Source organism: Delphinus delphis, chromosome 14, assembly GCF_949987515.2.
Source record: "Delphinus delphis chromosome 14, mDelDel1.2, whole genome shotgun sequence".
NCBI lineage: Eukaryota > Metazoa > Chordata > Mammalia > Artiodactyla > Delphinidae > Delphinus > Delphinus delphis.
In genome coordinates, this window is record NC_082696.1 from 24,659,672 (window position 1) to 24,679,079 (window position 19,408).

Sequence of the window (19,408 nt, forward strand, 5' to 3'; positions counted from 1 at the left end):
CTGATTATCCGTTCTCTGCTGAAAAACATACCAGTAAGCTTCAAAAAGTCCAAATCCTTCACGGTGCAATTAGCCATATGTCAGTACTTGTAACAGTGTAGTATGAGGTCTTCCTGAGACGTGGGTGTAATGAAAGGCAGTTTCAGGGTTCTTTTAAAAATGAATCACTCCTGGGGCTTCCCTGGTGGCATAGCAGTTAAGATTCCGCCTGCCAATGTAGGGGACACGGGTTCCAGCCCTGGTCCAGGAAGATCCCACATGCTGCAGAGCAACTAAGCCCGTGCGCCACAACTACTGAGCCTGCGCCCTAGAGCCCGCGAGCCGCAACTACTGAGCCTATGCGCCTAGAGCCCGTGCTCCGCAACAGAGAAGCCACTGCAATGAGAAGTGCAAGCACCGCAACGAAGAGTAGCCCCCACTTGCCACAACTAGAGAAAAGCCCGCGCACAGCAACAAAGGCCCAGTGCAGCCAAAAATAAAATAAATAAAATGAAAATTTTTTTAAAAACCCACACCATTCACTTTATAAAAAACAAACACACAAAATGAATCACTCCAGTGAACTAGGAAATATGATGGAGCCACTGAACCAACAAGTTCAGGTGGTAGCTCCAAAAGGGCCCTCGAAACACTATCACAGGATTTAGGTTATACTGAACACCACAGAGAAAAGCAGACAGACTCGCCTCATATAATACAACATGCCACCAGACGAAGCGGCAGAGATGATGGGACCCACAAAGCCTATGGCTATGTTACAAATCATCCCCTTCAGTGTCGGATTCCAGGAACTTAGCAAAATGGCCCAAACTGACCTGTCTATCCCCGTGATCACCGTGGCTTCCCCATCTACCTCCCGGGTGTCACAACGCTTAATCTTCACTTCTCCAAACCCCAACCGTCCAGTGTAGCAATTCACAGCATGGACTCTGCAACCAGACTACCTCGGTTAGAACCCCAGCAGTACCACTGATAAGCTGTGTGCTCAGTGAACAAGTTACTTTACTTCTCTTTGTGTCAGCTTCCTCTGTAAAAAATGCAGGTAACAACTGAATGTACCTTATATGGCTCTTAAAAGGATGAAATATACAGATACACAGGTGGTGCTTAGAGCAGGGACTGGCACGTAGTAAACCTCTTCCCCTTCCTCCCAGTCTTCAAGACCCATCTCTAGATGCCAGGACTTCCCTCTTCCCTTGCATCCTGATCTCCCCACCCCCAGGAAGGTTCTGGACTGAACCTTACTTGAGTCCCCACTGTGGTTGGTCCCCACCGGGTGATGACTCAGGAAAGGACGCCTATTACTCAGCTTTATGCTCCTGGCACCACTGGGCTCATGCCTTGCACACATCCAGTGCTGAATAAAGGTGCATCGAAAAGACACTGGCACATGAAACCCACACATGACAAGCAGAGCAGAAGGAAGAGAGAGGGCTGTAATCCTAGGCAGAAAGACTAGCACAGGGAAGCACACTGAAAAGAAGTAGAAGAGTGGTATGTATACTGGGCAAATTAACTGTAGTCACCTGAAATGTAGACACCTTTAGTATCTTAAAATGTTAGTCAATTAAACAAAGTTCAGTTGCTTTTATCTTTAATCCTTCAGAGGAACAGCCTCAAAGGCAGTGACTCTGTAATGTAATGGCAATAACCAAAGTGATATTAACCCAGGACTAAGGAAATCAAATTTAAAGAATGACCTAGCAGTACCTTTGCATTCACGATACGCCAAATTTTAAATGCTGAGATGGACTTGATATTTCTTTTAAAAGTATTTTCACATTTCACACACTAGGTGTTTAGAAAGTAAGTAAATGAATAATGTCATGCCTCTTTTTCAAATTCCTAAGTCTTACAATTTACAGAAACATATAGGAAACTTTTTTTTTTTTTTTTGCGGTACGTGGGCCTCTTACTGTTGTGGCTTCTCCCACTGCGGAACACAGGCTCCGGATGCGCAGGCTCAGCGGCCATGGCTCACGGGCCTAGCCGCTCCACGGCATGTGGGATCTTCCCGGACCGGAGCACGAACCCGTGTCTCCTGCATCGGCAGGTGGACTCTCAACCACTGCGCCACCAGGGAAGCCCAACATTTTTTTAACTGTAAAAAACAGGACTGGTGGCATTCAAAAATCACACCTATAACAAATTAGCCATATTATAGAAATGTATTTGATTGTTTCCTGAAAGCTGTTTCTAAATTTACAAAGTTCCTAGCTCTTAAGAATAGCAGGCCCACAAAGGTATAAATGGAATACAAACACCTGATACAACCAAACCTTTAAGGGGGAAGTGGAAAGAAGGGAATCCCACATTCAGTGAGGTCCTGTGTTACACACCTCCCCTGGGACATTAGTCTGGGCTGTGATAGCTTGACTAACAAGCAAAATGAGAAAAGGTTCCTTTACACAAAGTCAGCATGGTTTTAAAAAATGTATAGGAGGGCTTCCCTGGTGGCGCAGCGGTTGAGAGTCCGCCTGCCGATGCAGGGGACGCGGGTTCGTGCCCTGGTCCGGGAAGATCCCACATGCTGCGGAGCGGCTGGGCCCGTGAGCCATGACCGCTGAGCCTGCGTGTCCGGAGCCCGTGCTCCGCAACGGGAGAGGCCACGACAGTGAGAGGCCCGCGTACCGCAAAAAAAAAAAAAAAAAAAAATGTATAGGAACACTCCAGTACCTGTTTCTACGGCTTCACCGCCAAATATTCCATACTCAGCTTGTATTTCTCCCTGCCCAAGTGAAAATAATCAGGGCTCACCTTATTCTGGGCAAAAATCTCAAGTAGTTTCAAGTCTGGACAATAAGATAATGAGGCTGACGTCACTTGGGCAATGTCTGTCACTCTCTTTCTCATCCTGTATCCTTCCTCCGCACTCAGGCCTCGGTCCTCCCCCACCCAGTAAAAGGGAAGGACCTGACTGTAGTCATTTACACTGGCTGCCCAACAAACCCAAAGCCCCTGACACACTCATCCACGCTAACAGGAACCCCCCAAAGCAGACACTGCCATTTTCAGCTTCTCAACTGTGAAATTTACTGTTTTCACCCCTCTTAGTTTCAGGCATCGCAAGAAGATGGGGAGTTCGGCGGGGTGGAGGGGCGAGGAGGGGCTTCTGAAGTCACATGAGGCTTCCTAGACAAAGCCTAAGGTAGGGACTCGCTCATTTTCATCATTGTAAACCCACTACCGTGAAGATTGTATCATGCCTAACAAACGTCTTGTTGAAGGCAAGTACGGCCCAGTCGGATTTAGGACTCTGCAGCGACTGGGTGCTGGAGGAGGGGCAGGGGAGGAAGGTGGCCACTGGGGAGTACAGCCCACTGCTCCGCCCCTGAGTCGCAGCAGGCCTTCTAGACTCAGCACAGGATTCTCTCTGGGGCAGAGCCGGGCCCTCACCCTCACTTCCTCAGACTTACCATAATCTATTCTACCCTCCTTTGGCATCCAGCTACCAAGTGCAAACTTTAGGGTTTCTGAACAACTATTTTACGACAGGGATCTGTTCCATACAGTAATTCTTCTTACATGGGAACACATCCCCTTGTTTGCAGAGCAAGTTCCCCTCCGGGTATGACGGTTCTGACCAGAGGGTCCTCATCGCTGAGTTTCCTGCAAGGCCAGAGCATGGTGACTGCGGATACGGACTCTGGAGCCAGCCAGCCAGCCTGCATCGACTCTCAGCTCTAAACTTGTTAGTTTTAAGACCTTTGACTAGTCACTTAACCTCCCTGCGCTTCTATCTTCTCAGCTGTAAAATGGCAGAAATAAGAGCGAGCACCTACCTGAAAGGGTTGCCATGAAAATCAAAGGAGTTATTAAGGCAGTTTGGACAGTGTCCAGCACATAATGAGCACCAGTTAAATGTAAGCGATTATTATTAAAAGCTTTATCACTTTATATTACCTGACGGAAAAACCAAAGGACTTTGAATGTGTTTAGAGCAAAGCTACAACCAGGAAGTGACCGTCCTCCTTTCTCCGTCTGTAAATAAGTGCAAGAAATGTTCTGCTTCCCTACAACGAACAAAGCAGGGTGGTGTGCGTAAAATAATTCACTAAATATCTACTGACAAGTTTTAAAGAAGGAAAATTAACTTCTTCTAACCCCTTAAAGATTTTCTACTCAGTGTCAGACAACTTGCTATGTGTATTTTTCAACCTAAACAATCTTTTCCAAGCCTGGATAACAGGGATTCATAAAAGGCATGGCTGTATTTGATTCATGAGATGTGTTCCTAAAGAACTTACATAATTCAAGACTGATTATCCCCTAGTCTGGGGGTAGAGTGTGAGGAAATGCATCCTCAGAATGCATAAATCTGCAGCCATGTGCTGTATTTTTGCTTTACTGGTGCTTTTTAATATCAGCATTACCTCTAATATTTCTCAGTTGTGCCTCATAAATTGACAGCATGGCATATCATAGTGTTTTATCACATTTCTGTTCCAAAGTTACAGATTTTCAGGATGTTTTTCAGTACCAGTATTAGCATACTTGGATATTTTGAAAGCTATAATAAAGGTTTAAATTATAAGTTAATTTTAAAATAATAACACAAACGTCACCAAAATCCATGAAAAAGTTCTATAAACAACAAGAGTTCACATAATATTGCCAAGGGTTAGTAGGTATTTCTCTTTAAAAGAAAAGGTAATGACATTGGGTAACAAAGCATTTTTATAAATCAGTTGACCTGCTGGCTTTAAAATATGAGATGGCTTGATGCATAACTTGGGGGAATGTGTCTGTTGAAATTTTCCATATAATGTGAAGCTTTTATTATTATTTATGTGTCATTAGTTGAAATTTGCATAATTCAGTTCGCATATAATGGGATCACACTGTACTAGGAAATAAATTAGCAGCCTGCCTTCTCTCCTGCTTGGAGATTTAGATCTTGAGCGCGCTGTATCAGGGAGAACTACACAGCACCCTAGCATTTCATGTACTGCATGCACCCTGAAGGAGACGTCGGTCCAAGAGCCCTCGGAACCAAACCACAATACCATAGGATGGGAACAGAACCCCAGATTAAGCATATGTGTATGTGCACTAGTGTGTGCATGTGTGCCCGTATGTGTGCACGCATATAACTGCAAAGAGACTGCCCAGTTGTTAAACTATCCCACTGTCAAAGACTCCAGAAAAGACCTCACGTCATCCTCAAGTACTATAATCCAAATTTAAAGCATTTTCCTTGCTTCTCTGAAACACTCTAGAACCTGATTTTGATTATCCTTGTCAGTGGCCTCCCCTTTACCTGCACAAATACTCAAAATATGGCCATAATCAAAACTCCTAAATCTTATTTTTTACATGTAATTCCCATTTTACCACCTAAGTTATAAGCACAGTGTGCTCAAAACGTTGACCTACTTCTCTCTTGATGCACCCAGAATGGTGCCTGGAGACCAAAGGCCACAGTGGAGTTGGCCCCTCCCCTTGCCTCTGGATTCCCAAAGCCCTCAGCTAAAGACAAATGGCTTCACCTCCCCTCAGTCTGTCCAACAGGTAAAACATATGGCTGCATGATTAACTGGCAACATGGGTTATCTGCAGACCAGGTACCTGTCAAAGAATACGATCCATAACTCACTGCTGTTCAATGTCTTCCAAAAGCTCAACTGAGAGAAACAATTTTTAAGAAAGAGTCCATAGATGATGTCCACACATTCCTCTAGATCAGAGTTCCAGTGGGGTGGTCTGGCCTGCAGTGCCTTATTAAACCAGTACAGGGTTTTTTGTTATGAAGTGTTAAGTGCCTTTTAGATGTATCATGCCCTCTCTGGGTCATCCAGGCCTCCACTCCAGCCCCATTCATATACTTACTCATATGCCAGGACCCTAGATTCATTTGGGTGCGTGAGCCCTGCGTTAGATAAAAGCTATCCCTTAGTTAAGCCAGGTGTCCCAGAGTTGGTTACTTGGACCACATTGTTTTATTCCCTGGACAGGCTGTTTTGAATGACGTGAGCAGGCCTAATAAATTTGTTTTATTTATGAAGGGACATTGTCATGGACATTGCTCAGTATTTTATAACATCTTATAAGTCACTGGTTTTGTTTTGCTTCATTTGTTAATCTGATGGACACTGTAGTGCAGGCCACTTCTTCTGTTTGCCTCTTTCCTCTGTGTGCTACAAATCTGAAAGCCACATTTGTGACCTACCTCTTGTAAAGCCTCAAGACGTCCTTTATTTTTCCCAACAGTATCATCTCTATTACTAATATTCTCACTTATTTATTATTTCTTATAGTATTACATGTATTTTTGAAAGCCACTTTATTTTTAGAAGAAGGAGGCTATAAATGATCAAAACAAAAATCCAGGGCTTCCCTGGTGGCGCAGTGGTTGAGAGTCCGCCTGCCGATGCAGGGGACACGGGTTCGTGCCCCGGTCCGGGAGGATCCCACATGCTGCAGAGTGGCTGGGCCCATGAGCCATGGCCGCTGAGCCTGCGCATCCGGAGCCTGTGCTCTGCAACAGGAGAGGCCACAGCAGTGAGAGGCCCGCGTACCGAAAAAAAAAAAAAAAAAAAAAAAAAAAACCAAAAAAACAAAAAACAAAAATCCGTTCCCCACCTCTCCTCATAACCTTCAAACCAGCTTTGCCTAATACGTGTCAAAATTTGGACTTGATGGGGGCCCAGGTGTTCCCCTCCCTTCTCACTTTCCAAAGTCGGCCATAGCAGGGTGCAAAGTGAGAGGGGAGGCCGGTGCTGACCCACGACCCCGGGAGCCCCACAGATACAGCACCTTCAGGAAAGGCTGCCCCCTCTGCCTTGCCTGCGGCACAAGCGGTGGGTCCTGGAGCCGCTCTGCTCACCCGCTCCGTGCCTCTCCCCCATCCCACAGCCCATGCCTCTCACCCACTTCCCCTGGGCCCAGCTTCCCACTCTGCTATGCATACCCAGGCCTCTACTGTTCCCAGCCCACCTGGCTTCTCTCAGACACATCTCGGGCTGGCTCTGCCAGCCAACCTGGCCCCTCTGGCCTCCTTGCCCCACCTGGACCGTGCAGGTGCCTCCCCCATCACCTGCTCCCAGCCTCACTGGTGAAATTATACATGGTGAAGTGGGCTCAGACTCCCCCCCAATTCCCCCCCGCCTTGTCTTCTTCTGGGGGTGTGTGGAGGGGGGTCTCTCTCCTGGGCTCTAACCCACAAAGTCTAGACTCTTCCGGGCATTGTCATCCTCATGTGGGCCCAGTCTTGCCTCCGCTTAGCTCTTCCCAACAGCAGCCTAATTACCTCCCCTTCTCCCCCCTCACCTAGCAAACCCAGGAATTCAGTTCTGGAAAATATGAAAAGGAGAATCCCATGTTCACTGCAGAGACTAGCTCTAAAGGGAGAGGCAGAAAAGAGAGCAAGGAACTAAGAAATTGCAAGTATTACAGATGTGGCCACACAATCTGAACCTGCTGCAGGGTCACATCACCACTGACAACTACAAGAATCCAACCAACTCCATCTTCCTAGGATGGCTACTGAAAAAACGCCAATGTAAAAACTTAATAGCAAGAATAGCAGATTACTGTAGTCATCTCGATTTTATTAATGGCATTAGCAGTTATAATGACAACTTGTTTTAATCATAAAAGTCATATTCATTGGTAAACTAATCATAGATACATGTACTCACATATAAGAATATAAGAAAAAATAAGTTTATACCAGGTGCCAAGTGAAATAAGGCACATGTGGTCATATATATGTGTACATGAGCATATCTATGAATAACTAGATATCACCTTATCAATGTAATTTCATACACATGCACGTGTACACACGCACACGCCTACTCTAGATGCAATATTATTTCCACAGTGAACAACAACAAAAGACCCTTGCTTTTGCTAACCAAGTTCTTAAACAGTTAAATTTGAACCTCGAGATCCACAGTAAACCCATCCTTTTGGCAATTACAATTGCCAGTAAACAACTGTTTGCTTTATGGGTTGCCCTTCCTCATGTCACTCTTTGAATACTGGCCAGCTCAGCATTAGCCACGGCAGGAATCTGTCAACACCTTTTGGAATTCTGACCACATTCTCTAAGATATTAATCATCCCTTGCCCCCCTGCTTAGCATCAAAGCAAATTCAGTGAGCATCTTCTCCTTGCAGTGACACAGGGCTTTGAAGCTTGCGGGTCCAGCAGGTTTGCTTCATCTTTTTTACAGACACTGGAATAAAAAAGAATGATGAAAAATATAGAAAAATATACACAAATGAGTATTTGGAACCAGGATATATTGTTCCACTCTGTGCACAGATGTGATGCCATCAGCATTTCTGCTTTCCTCCTTCTGCTCCTGGAATGAATCAGGGAACATCAATACAGTGCACGACAACCCTGAATTTCTTCCATCGTCGCAATTGATCATGAAAATGGTAAAGGTTTTTCATCTGCAAATATTATGGATTTGAGGCCAGATTTTTTTAATCAGCATATCCTGATAAGTAGACTTAACACCAGTTTACTAGGTCTGACACACTAAAATCTTCTGAATCTTTACTATAAAGAAGTCAAATACAGGATAATATGAGTATTTGACTACAGGTCTCTAGAGATCTGGACATCTGCAAAACAGTACAATAGTTATATTCTCAAAATGCTGTAAAAACTCAAACTATACAGATAAACTTCATATAGGAAATATTTCTAAGTGATCTGGTCTCTGAATAAGTCAGTTTTCTTAGCAGGTTTATTATACATAATTACCTAAAGAAAGAGCCTTCAAATTTTCCAGGATACTAATAAACACTCATTTGGGCAAATGTATGGCTTCTTTTAGTAGCTATCATTTAATAAAGACCCTGTTTTAGAAGACGTAATAAAAACACCAGGGTTTGTCTTAGGGTTAAACACTTAACTACAGAAGAAAGAAAATACATGGGGTCTCTGAAAATCAGCTAATAACAAGTCAATTCAAATAACGTTTTTAAACACCTGTTATGTGCCCCGTTCAGAGTCTAACATAGAGGCTGCAAGTGTTGAATAAGTTTGTAAGCCATACTTTCCTATATCTTTGGGTATCTTATACTTTTTTGTTGAAAACTGGACACTTTAAATAACATAAAGTGGCAACTCAAAATCAGATTCTCTCTCCTTGCAGGATATGCTTCTGTTGTTGTTACTGCTGTTTGTTTAGTGACGTTTAATTCTGTAAAGTCTCTATTTTTTCGTCACGTGTAGCCACTGAAGTTTCTGCTCAGTTAGCTTAGTGGTCAGCTAATAACTGGACAGAGACTTCCTTAAATGCCCTAAACCAATAAGTGTCCCATCCTTCGCCAAGGGGCTGTGTGTGTGTTGGGCAAGCCTTCAATGCTTCAACAGTTTACAACCTTTCTTAGCCTTTACTCTCTGCTTACTCAGAGCCTCAAGGTCAGCCAGAGGTGAGAATGAGGGCCTCCTCAAGTCTTTCCTGGACATGCTCAGAGCGCTGCCATGTGCACAGTCCTCTAGAGCACCAGGAATACACCAGAGCTTCTCAAAGTCCCTGACGGACCTCCTACTTCCAAGACATTCTTTTTAAGTTTTTTGACCCATTTCTTGTTTGCTCCAACTGGTATCACTGCTGCAGGCAGTTGCAATGATAAATAATTGCTGCTGAGTGTTTTCAGCAGACAGCCTAAGAGGGCTTAGAACACTGGGTGACCTCTGAGCCAGGTCAAATGGTGAGAGTTCCCTAGGGCTAGGGCTTTTGGGGAAGCTCCAAACCTGTCCTTCTCCCTCTAGTGACTACGAGGTTGCTTGTTTTAAAGCTACCATGCATACTACTATATAAAAAATAAACAACAAGGTCCTACTGAATAGCACAGGGAACTATATTCACTATCTTGTTAACAACCTATAATGGAAAAGAATCTGAAAAGTATATACATATACACACATACATACGTATGTGTGTGTGTATATATATATATACACACACACACATAGACACACACACACACACATATACAGCAGAGTGATTCAGGTGTCACTCTGCTGTATACCTGCAACTAACACAACATTGTGAATCAACTATACTTCAAATATATATATAACTTTTAAAAAACAAAGCTACCACAGAGCTAGGGAGAAGGAATGGGAAAATAAAGCAAGTTAATAGAAAACAAAATTCACTGTTCTTACTACAATTCAATCATTTCCCCAAATAAACACTCCTAGGATTACTGCAAGCCTTTAGTTAATTTCTAGAATTTTGAAAAGTTGATTTTGATCATTTTTGCCAGTGTTCTCATTGTTTCTATGGAAAGGCAGATTTCTAGATGTCCTTCTTCTGTCATTCCAGAAGTGCTTCTTAATATAGATTTAAGTTTAAATACATATTTTGTTACAGAAAAATGATAAGATGATCAATAAGAGAGTTTCAAGCAGGACGATACTCTTTCTTCGGATCAGACAGATTCTGGGTAAGAATTTAAAAATAAAGAAAAATGTAAAATTTCTGACCATTATCTTTTAAATGGCTGATAATGGTTAGCAAGTTACTATGATATTTGGATTCTGTTTAAATACATTAAAATGACACCATTTACAATAAACTGGAGACTGTATCCTCTGCATTTACTTAAACCTTTTAAAAAACTGGGTGTGACAGTATTAATATGCAAAAGAAACTTTGTTTTCTCAAATTCTTTTAGAGGATACACAAGCAAAAAAGTTTTACCACCACCTTCAAGTCAGCCTTCTAAAAATTACACTTTGACGACATCATACACACATTCAGGAACCTCGGAAACTCCCAGACTGAAGCCCCATGTCCTTTGGCTATGATCAAGGAGCTCCAAAACTAGGTCCCCAGGCTGGATCTCCCACCTGGTCACCCACCACGCCCTCGCCCCAAGCCTCTGCTTCAGCTGCCATCCCTCCCTGTGGGGCAGTGCAGAGTGCAGATCAGAAAGGGAAGGAGTGGACCCGGACCACTGTGCCCACACCATACCTCAAACTCACCAGGGGGTTAAAACTCATTTCTTGATTAATTGGTGAGTATTTGAAGTGAAAACTAAAAAAGTTTTAAAGTAAATGTTCTCAAATATTTTGAGATCTTTCTCTACTAAAAATTTTTAAAAGACTCTTAAGTCCTGTACAAAAGGGAAGCTAATACTTTCAAAACATTTTGTCAACTTGTTTTAATTAGTATGGGAGCTATAGTAAAGCTCACTTAAGCATATCTGTCTTAACCTCTGATTTAGTTTATCCTCCCTTATGTTATTTTAGTGTGTGAGACTGTTCCAAAGAGGGTAGCAAGTTGAGTACAAGGAGATTACATTCAGTTAAACATGTTTTTATGCTTTGAGTAGGATCTAAACACAAGGCTTTTCACTCAGACAAACTCAGACAAATCTATCCAAATAAACATGGAAGCCTCACATTCTCCCTCAACCAAAAAACAAAACAACAATGTGCTCTTCAACTATATTCAACAACTTGGGGTTTTAACATTCTCTTAATATGTTGGATTTATTCTCCTAGACTCACTCTTTTCTTACATTCAGTTAAACTCACAAGCCTACCCAGCCTCAAGTTCAAACTAAACAGAAAGCTACAGCCTTCTCTTTTACCCATTTTTAAATTTCCCTTCTGGCTCCAACACTCTGACATCAGTAAGAAATCTGTATAAATAATGACTTTAAAGTAGAAAATTCATATTTTTCTTGTCTACCAAAGGCCATGTCAAGACCTAAAAGGACATGGACCCAAAATATGTCTGGTTTAGGCTGAATATCAGGATGAAGATAATGGTTTCATAGTTTTCCCTGAATGTCTCTTAAAAATACCAACATAGGGCTTCCCTGGTGGCGCAGTGGTTGAGAGTCCGCCTGCCGATGCAGGGGACACAGGTTTGTGCCCCGGTCCGGGAAGATCCCACATGCCGCGGAGCGGCTGGGCCCGTGAGCCATGGCCGCTGAGCCTGCACGTCCGGAACCTGTGCTCCGCAACAACGGGAGAGGCCACAACAGTGAGAGGCCCACGTACCGCAAAAACAAAACAAAACAAAATACCAGAATAGAAATAAGACAATCCCTTGGTTCAGATTCTACAAACACGTCCTGAGCCCACAAGAGGATTCTTTAGTGATCTGCCCAAGTCATTCAGCTGGTAAGGGGCCTTCCCTCTTCCATTCCCACCCACACTGCACACAGATCAATAAAGAACACAGAGCCAGTTTATAAGGAGAGGAGGCAGTGACCAACAGCTTTGTGTAACCAGATCATAGTAAGTAGTTCTATAATTTGGAATAGTGTCTCATTCAAAATTATAGAACTGCTTACTATGATCTGGTTACACAAAAGTTTATTCAATATGGTCAGTGTCCATATTAATCCTCAGAATTATTTAAAGACTAGGTCTACAGAAAGTCAAGTTAAAGAAGTAAGTGCTTAGGGCTTCCCTGGTGGCGCAGTGGTTAAGAATCAGCCTGCCAATGCAGGGTACACGGGTTCGAGCCCTGGTCCGGGAAGATCCCACATGCCGCGGAGCAACTAAGCCCATGCGCCACAACTACTGAGCCTGTGCTCCGGAGCTCACGAGCCACAACTACTGAAGCCCGCGCTCCTAGAGCCCGTGCTCCGCAACAAGAGAAGCCACGGCAATGAGAAGCCCGTGCACCGCAATGAAGAGTAGCCCCCACTCGCCGCAACTAGAGAAAGCCCACATGCAGCAATGAAGACCCAACACAGCCAAAAATAAAATAAATGAAATAAATACATTTATTTAAAAAAGCAAGTGTTTACACCCAATTACAATATAAAGGTTTCCCAATCTTTGCACTCCTTAAAAACAAAGATAGACACTGAGGTAAATCTACTCTAGCTAACAGAACTGCTAATTTCAAAAAATAAATAAATAAATAAACCATGAGCAAAGGCTTACTCGTTTCTTAATGAGAATAAAGCAACTTTTTTTGGAAAGCATGTAAAGAAACGGCACTCTATCAGTATGGAGACTATCGAATAGGGCAGCAGAAAGAGCACTGATGTTGAGAAACAGAAGCTCAACCTGCTTCTCCTGAATCCTGTTTGGGTCAACATGCCAACCCCCAAGAAGATTTTTAGGGTTACTACTGTATGTAAATCAATAAACCCCCAGCACAACATGGTTAAATTCATTTCCGTACTCTATCTGTACCCTAAACTAAACTAAATCCTTACACTCCTTTGTTTTCCACGTGCCTTTTCTGTCCTGCTGAACTCCCTGAAAAATATACTCTTTCAGCTCCCCTGCCTTCCCATCAAAATAAACCTGGGAAAATACTTTATAGCAGTGGTCCCCAACCTTTTTGGCACCAGGGACCAGTTTCCTGGAAGACAATTTTTCCATAGATGGTGGGGGGGACTGGTTCAGGCGATAATGCGAGCGATGGGGAGCAATGGGGAGCGGCAGGTGAAGCTTCGCTCACTCATCCACCGCTCACCTCCTGCTGCACGGCCCAGTTCCTAACAGGCCGGGACTGATACCAGTCCACGGCCCGGAGTTTGGGGACCCCTGCTTTACAGCAATCCTTCCCACACTGGCCGTCCCTCTGCTGTGATCTAGGGAGAAAAGACAAAGCTTTTGCCTGTAGGCCACACCACTCAGCCTATTTCTAAAATGATGCATCAGCAACCAACAAGCAACTTATAGAATCTGTTGCAACAAGGAAAGACTTGTCAAAGGAGAGGCGTGTCTAAGTCTTATACAGACCTCAGTAAAAGTGAAAATGAAACTCAAAAATAAATTATGTCTATGTCCAAGCCCAGTAGTTCACCATATATACACACTCAACACAGCTGTTATAATATGACTTGTTTTCAGGAGAGCATGCCATAAAAGTTCCTACTGCAGAGGAAGCTCGACGTTTAGAGCCCAGTGATATATTAAGCCAATGATGTCATTATAACTAGACATTCATTCCTTTTCCAATTACTAACTTTTGTGGAACACAGATATAATTTCATAGTATGACTATTTTCAAAGACTCAAAACTATTCATTTTTAGGCTTCCCTGGAGGCACAGTGGTTAAGAATCCACTTGCCAATGCAGGCGACACGGGTTCAAGCCCTGGTCCGGGAAGATCCCACATGCCACGGAGCAACTAAGCCCATGCACCACAGCTACTGAGCCTGCACTCTAGAGCCTGCGAGCCACAACTACTGAGCCCGCAAACCTAGAGCCCGTGCTCCACAAGAGAAGCCGCCTCAATGAGAAGCCCGAGCACCTCAACAAAGAGTAGCCCCAGCTCGCCGCAACTAAAGAAAGCCTGCACGCAGCAACTAAGACCCAACGCAGCCAAAAATAAAATAAAATAAATAAATTTATTAAAAAACACGATTCATTTCTAAACTATTCATTTCTAAACTCATTTATAAAAGAGTTACCAAAAATATCCAGAAGGGATTCCCTGGTGGCACAGTGGTTGAGAATCTGCCTGCCAATGCAGGGGACATGGGTTCGAGCCCTGGTCTGGGAAGGTCCCACATGCCGCGGAGCAACTGGGCCCGTGAGCCACAACTACTGAGCCTGCGCATCTGGAGCCTGTGCTCCGCAACAAGAGAGGCCGCGTTAGTGAGAGGCCCGCGCACTGCGATGAAGAGTGGCCCCACCTCGCCGCGACTAGAGAAAGCCCTCGCACAGAAACGAAGACCCAACACAGCCAAAAATATCGAGAAATTTGTCTTTTGCCATAAGAGAATTTGTCCAGTTAAATATAGTTCTATTAAAATATATAAATATATACAAATGTATATGATTATATTGCATATGAATTCTAAACAGTTTTTCCAAATCTGTCAAGAGAAAAACATTTCAAATTAATTCTTTAAAAATTCTTCCAAGTCATCTTTAGATCACATATCTCATGGAACATTAAAAAATAAATTATGAGGAAAACTGATATATTCCAAAGTCAAAAATTTCAAATCTGACTATCGCAAAGAGGAGGCTTGTTTTTAATCGACCAAATCCCAAGAAAAACAATGATTTTAAAAAACACATCCATACATTTACATAAACACACTGATACAGATACATACCCAGTATCACGTGCCTGAAGAAGTTATTTTGATAAAATCCATAATACGGTTTGGTACATTCACAATTCTTTAAACATTTAAAACGCAAAATGTGAAAGGGAGGTAAGGAAACAACTGAAAGTCTTAAGTAAGCATTCCACGTGCTTTTACAACACAAACTCCCACTCCATAGGACCCTAGAGGCAGATAAAGAGCAGAAAGGCCTGAAGTGAACGCAGATACAAACTAAAGAAAGTGTGATTACAGATACAGGCACACCAGTGTAAATCATGAAGTACAACGGGCCAAGAGTAAGGCTCTGTTAATCAAATGGTTAACATCACAATACAGTCTGCGGTTATAATGAAACCTGGGGACAGATGATTCACAGATCACAACAAAACCATACACAAGTCAGCTCTCCTCAGGCTGGTGAAAGCATCCTCCCAAAGGCTTCAGCCTCCACAGTCCTTCCCCACAGTGGGGTCAGAAACTCTAGAAGGAGCTCACTCAAGGAGTTGGGCTTGCCCTGAGACCAGCAGGTGAGCTCTGCATATTCTCTGGGAAAATCCACATAGCGAGAGCTCCCAGACCTGAACTTGTAGAGGAACTAAAGGCTCCCCCAAGGAAGCAGAATAAGGATTTTGGAAGAGTAACATTCACTTCAAACTCTGTGGGGCAAAGCCCAGGTTGGCCCTGGGTTCTTTCAACAAATCGGAGTGTGCATTCATCACTAAGGGAAGCAGCCACACCACCACATGACAAACAAAAAACAAACACCCAACTAGAAAACACTAAAAAACCCCAAATCATGACACAACCATTTGCTTTTTCAAACAGATCTATGGTTTTTTTGCAAAGAGTTAGTCACAAACAATAACATGTTATCCTCGTTTTCCACAGATAAGAATAGTTGGGGTCAGAAAGGTTCATCAGCCTTGCAAAATGGCAGACCTCAAGCTATGACCTGTGTCTCTCAAATCTCACACTCTTTAAACAAGCAATGCGTTTGGGAACCTCTTCCAAGCCACAGACATTTGAGAAGCACAGGGCAGACTGGATCAGCGTGACACACAGGGTGCAAATAAACTCTTGGTTCAATTCAGTACCACATTCTCATTTTACTAACACAGAAATGTAATTTCAGCACAAGTGCCAGAAAGACAAAAGTGAGAACTTTCTTAGGATTCAGGATTTAAGTTCATTATCACAAGGAAGTTATGGGTTATTTAGCCTTAAGAGGCCTCAGTTTGTAGCAGAGGCGATAAGTAAATAACAAGCCTTTATCTACAAGTTTCAAAGTCCTTGGAACTGGCTCGAATAAAAACCGCAGGGGATTTTAGGAATGCGCAGGAAATGACAGGTGTTGAGCACAGGAGCTTCAGCTGTCAACCAGACAGCAGTGGTCAGGGAGTAGGTCAAGGAGGGCGGCAGGAACTGTAACCAATTCCGAGAAACAGAGCTTTGCAAATTAAATACAAAAAGGAAACAGACCCTCACAAATGTAACAGCATTACTGTGCACTGATACCCAAATGAACTCAGTCACTACCCTGATGCCAGGCCCAAACTGCTTTTCCTACAAGTAATTTCACAGACAACTTTCTCCACTCTCCCCTTTCTCTTGAGGTTCTATCTCTATGTGGATGTTCTGTGATCATACAAAATTGTAACATGTCTAATCAGCAACACCTTAAACAAGGCAAAAAGATAAACAATAAGCCAGGGGAAACATATGTCAAAAAGTATCCTAAATATAAAATGACCTTGTTTAGAACAATGAGAATACAACTATCCCATCAGTAAAATGGACAAAAATCACAAACGGAAAAAATACAAATGAATCATATACATATAAAAAGACATTCATTTGGCTGGCAATCCAATAAATGCAGATAAAAATTACAGCGAGATGTGATTTTTCATCTATCTGATTGGCAAAGGTGAAAATGGCTATCAAAATCCCTGTGGAAGGGTGAGAAGAAAGAAGCACTCCATGCAGGGCCAGCATTAGTGGAAACAGGGAAACCCTTTCTGGAAAGCGGTTTGGCAACATGTATCAAAGCCTTGAAAGTCACACGCCTGCTGACCAGTGATCTCACTTCTAGGACTGTAGCCTAAAGAAGATAATCGCATCCTCACTATGAACTGTGATCCATTAAGAACAGGAAGTGTCAGTTCAAATGTTCACTATCGCCACAATCCCAAGACCAGGAAGTCCTCGTGTCATAACGAGAAGGATCAGATTGACAGGAGCATACGACCAGGAGCGTACGACGCGTCAGCTAAGTGCTTCCTTGGTCAAGTGTTTTCTTGTTTCACAAATTCAATTTCAGTTCAAGTACCAGAATAATAAGCATGAGGCCTTCTAAAAGTAATTTAAATAGCCCTATTGCCTCCTTAATGGTTTTATACTAAATTTAAGCCCTCTACTTAAATACTTGTTCATTATTCATACACATGTCTGCGTATCAGTCAAGATGGAGCCAGTATCACATAGGATCCAACTGCCACAGCAGGGTCAGGCACATCTCTCGGACACGAGTGTGCCTTTTCTGCAAAAAGGGAAGGAGGCTTCCCTGGAGCTCAATGCCACCATCCTCCAATGCAGACCGCAGACGGCTAGGTGTCCCGCTTGGCTTCCAGTCAGCACTCCATAAAGGGAGTCAGCATCATCACTGTTCCTGTCGCTGGCAACAGCTTCTCCTCCTTCCTATGGGTCCATGGGTTCTGTAGCCCCAACACACCTACCATCCAGGTATCTTACCTAATTTCCTACTGAACTGCAACACATCGTCGGCATTTGTAAAACTAAATGCCTAATACAGTGGAATCATATCATTATAGGGCTAACGTTAACTCCAACATATAAGCACTGCCCAATAAGAACAGATCTGAGGAGTTGGAAACAGAAGAATTCTTGGGGCTGCCCTGTGTATCAGACGTGCTTGTTTCTGCCTCTACCACGGAAGCATGCTTCCCGTTTCCCAGTGTCAGGCTCTCTCCATGGCTTCTGGCAGCACTGTGTCTGTTCGTTAACAACAGTCACCAAGCATCCCAGACTCAGCCTCTCAGATTACAGACTGCACCTGCTGCCAATCAAAAATAGCCAGACCTTGGGCTTCCCTGGTGGTGCAGTGGTTGACAGTCTGCCTGCCGATGCAGGGGACACGGGTTCGTGCCCCGGTCCGGGAAGATCCCACATTCCGCGGAGCAGCTGGGCCCGTGAGCCATGGCCACTGAGCCTGCGCGTCCGGAGCCTGTGCTCCGCAACCGGAGAGGCCACAACAGTGAGAGGCCCGCGTACCGCAAAAAACAAACAAACAAACAAAAATAGCCAGACCTTGATTCCCCCCCATACCCCAGTCTCCATTTCTGCCCAGACACTGAGGTTTGTCAGGCATAACAAGTAATGTGTCACTTTAATAAGAAGTTATGTTGTAATACTACAGTTCTACTAAATATTATATTGACATAGTCATCACACAGGAGTGCTCATTTAGAAACCTAAAACAGTTTGTGATTTAGTTTCAACACTAGCATCAAAAGACTCTCCTGAGATGCTTTTATAACTTGAAGGGACATCATCTAAGATATCAAACCTATGCTAACCCCTGGGAAAAACATCCATTTTTTAAGTGAGGGAGACAAATATCTCCGTCACTTATAGGAGCAACTTGATACCCTGCTAACTTTTGCCTACAGTCATTCTATCAGTTTTATAAAGGCATATGCCTTAAGGCCATCTATTTCTAATAAATTTCCAATAAAATGAAAAATAGAAATCCGGATTAATGACACTATCTTTTGCTATCTATCTGTAACTGGTATTACAGGGGTGATACTGAACTGCAACAAATTTTGAAGGGGTCCAGAATATGCCAGTGTGGGCTAAAAATTATTTTGAACTTAAGGCATTTGAGTTCCTGAAATCGCTTATCTGCCTAAAAGCAAAGCCTCTCAAAAGAACTCAATTGTCATAAAGCCCCTCCCAAAAAGCAACCTGGGAAGACTGACTTTTACCACCAGAGATAACTCTCCACACCACACCTAAACAGACATTGTCACGAAACTATCATCGCCCATCTATTCTCTTAGGGCCCATTTATCTTTTCAAAAAGTCATTTGTGGGCTTCCCTGGTGGTGCAGTGGTTGAGAGTCCGCCTGCCGATGCAGGGGACACGGGTTCGTGCCCCGGTCCAGGAAGATTCCACATGCCGCGGAGCGCCTGGGCCCGTGAGCTATGGCCACTGAGCCTGCGCGTCTGGAGCCTGTGCTCCACAACGGGAGAGGCCACAACAGAGGCCCGCGTACCAGAAAAAAAAAAAAAAAAAAAAAAAGTCATTTGTTTTCTATAGGTGTCCTTTCTCCCCCTCTCCTACTCTAAGAAGCCACTCATTTTCCTAGAA

The 19,408-nt window shown here is 43.5% G+C and overlaps 1 protein-coding gene across 2 annotated transcripts in view; it reads right to left on the minus strand.

Moving 5' to 3' along the window:
- The window catches only part of HECA (hdc homolog, cell cycle regulator), a 44,108-nt gene that overhangs the window by 15,001 nt on the left and 9,699 nt on the right, over window positions 1-19,408 (minus strand). The window lies entirely within an intron of this gene.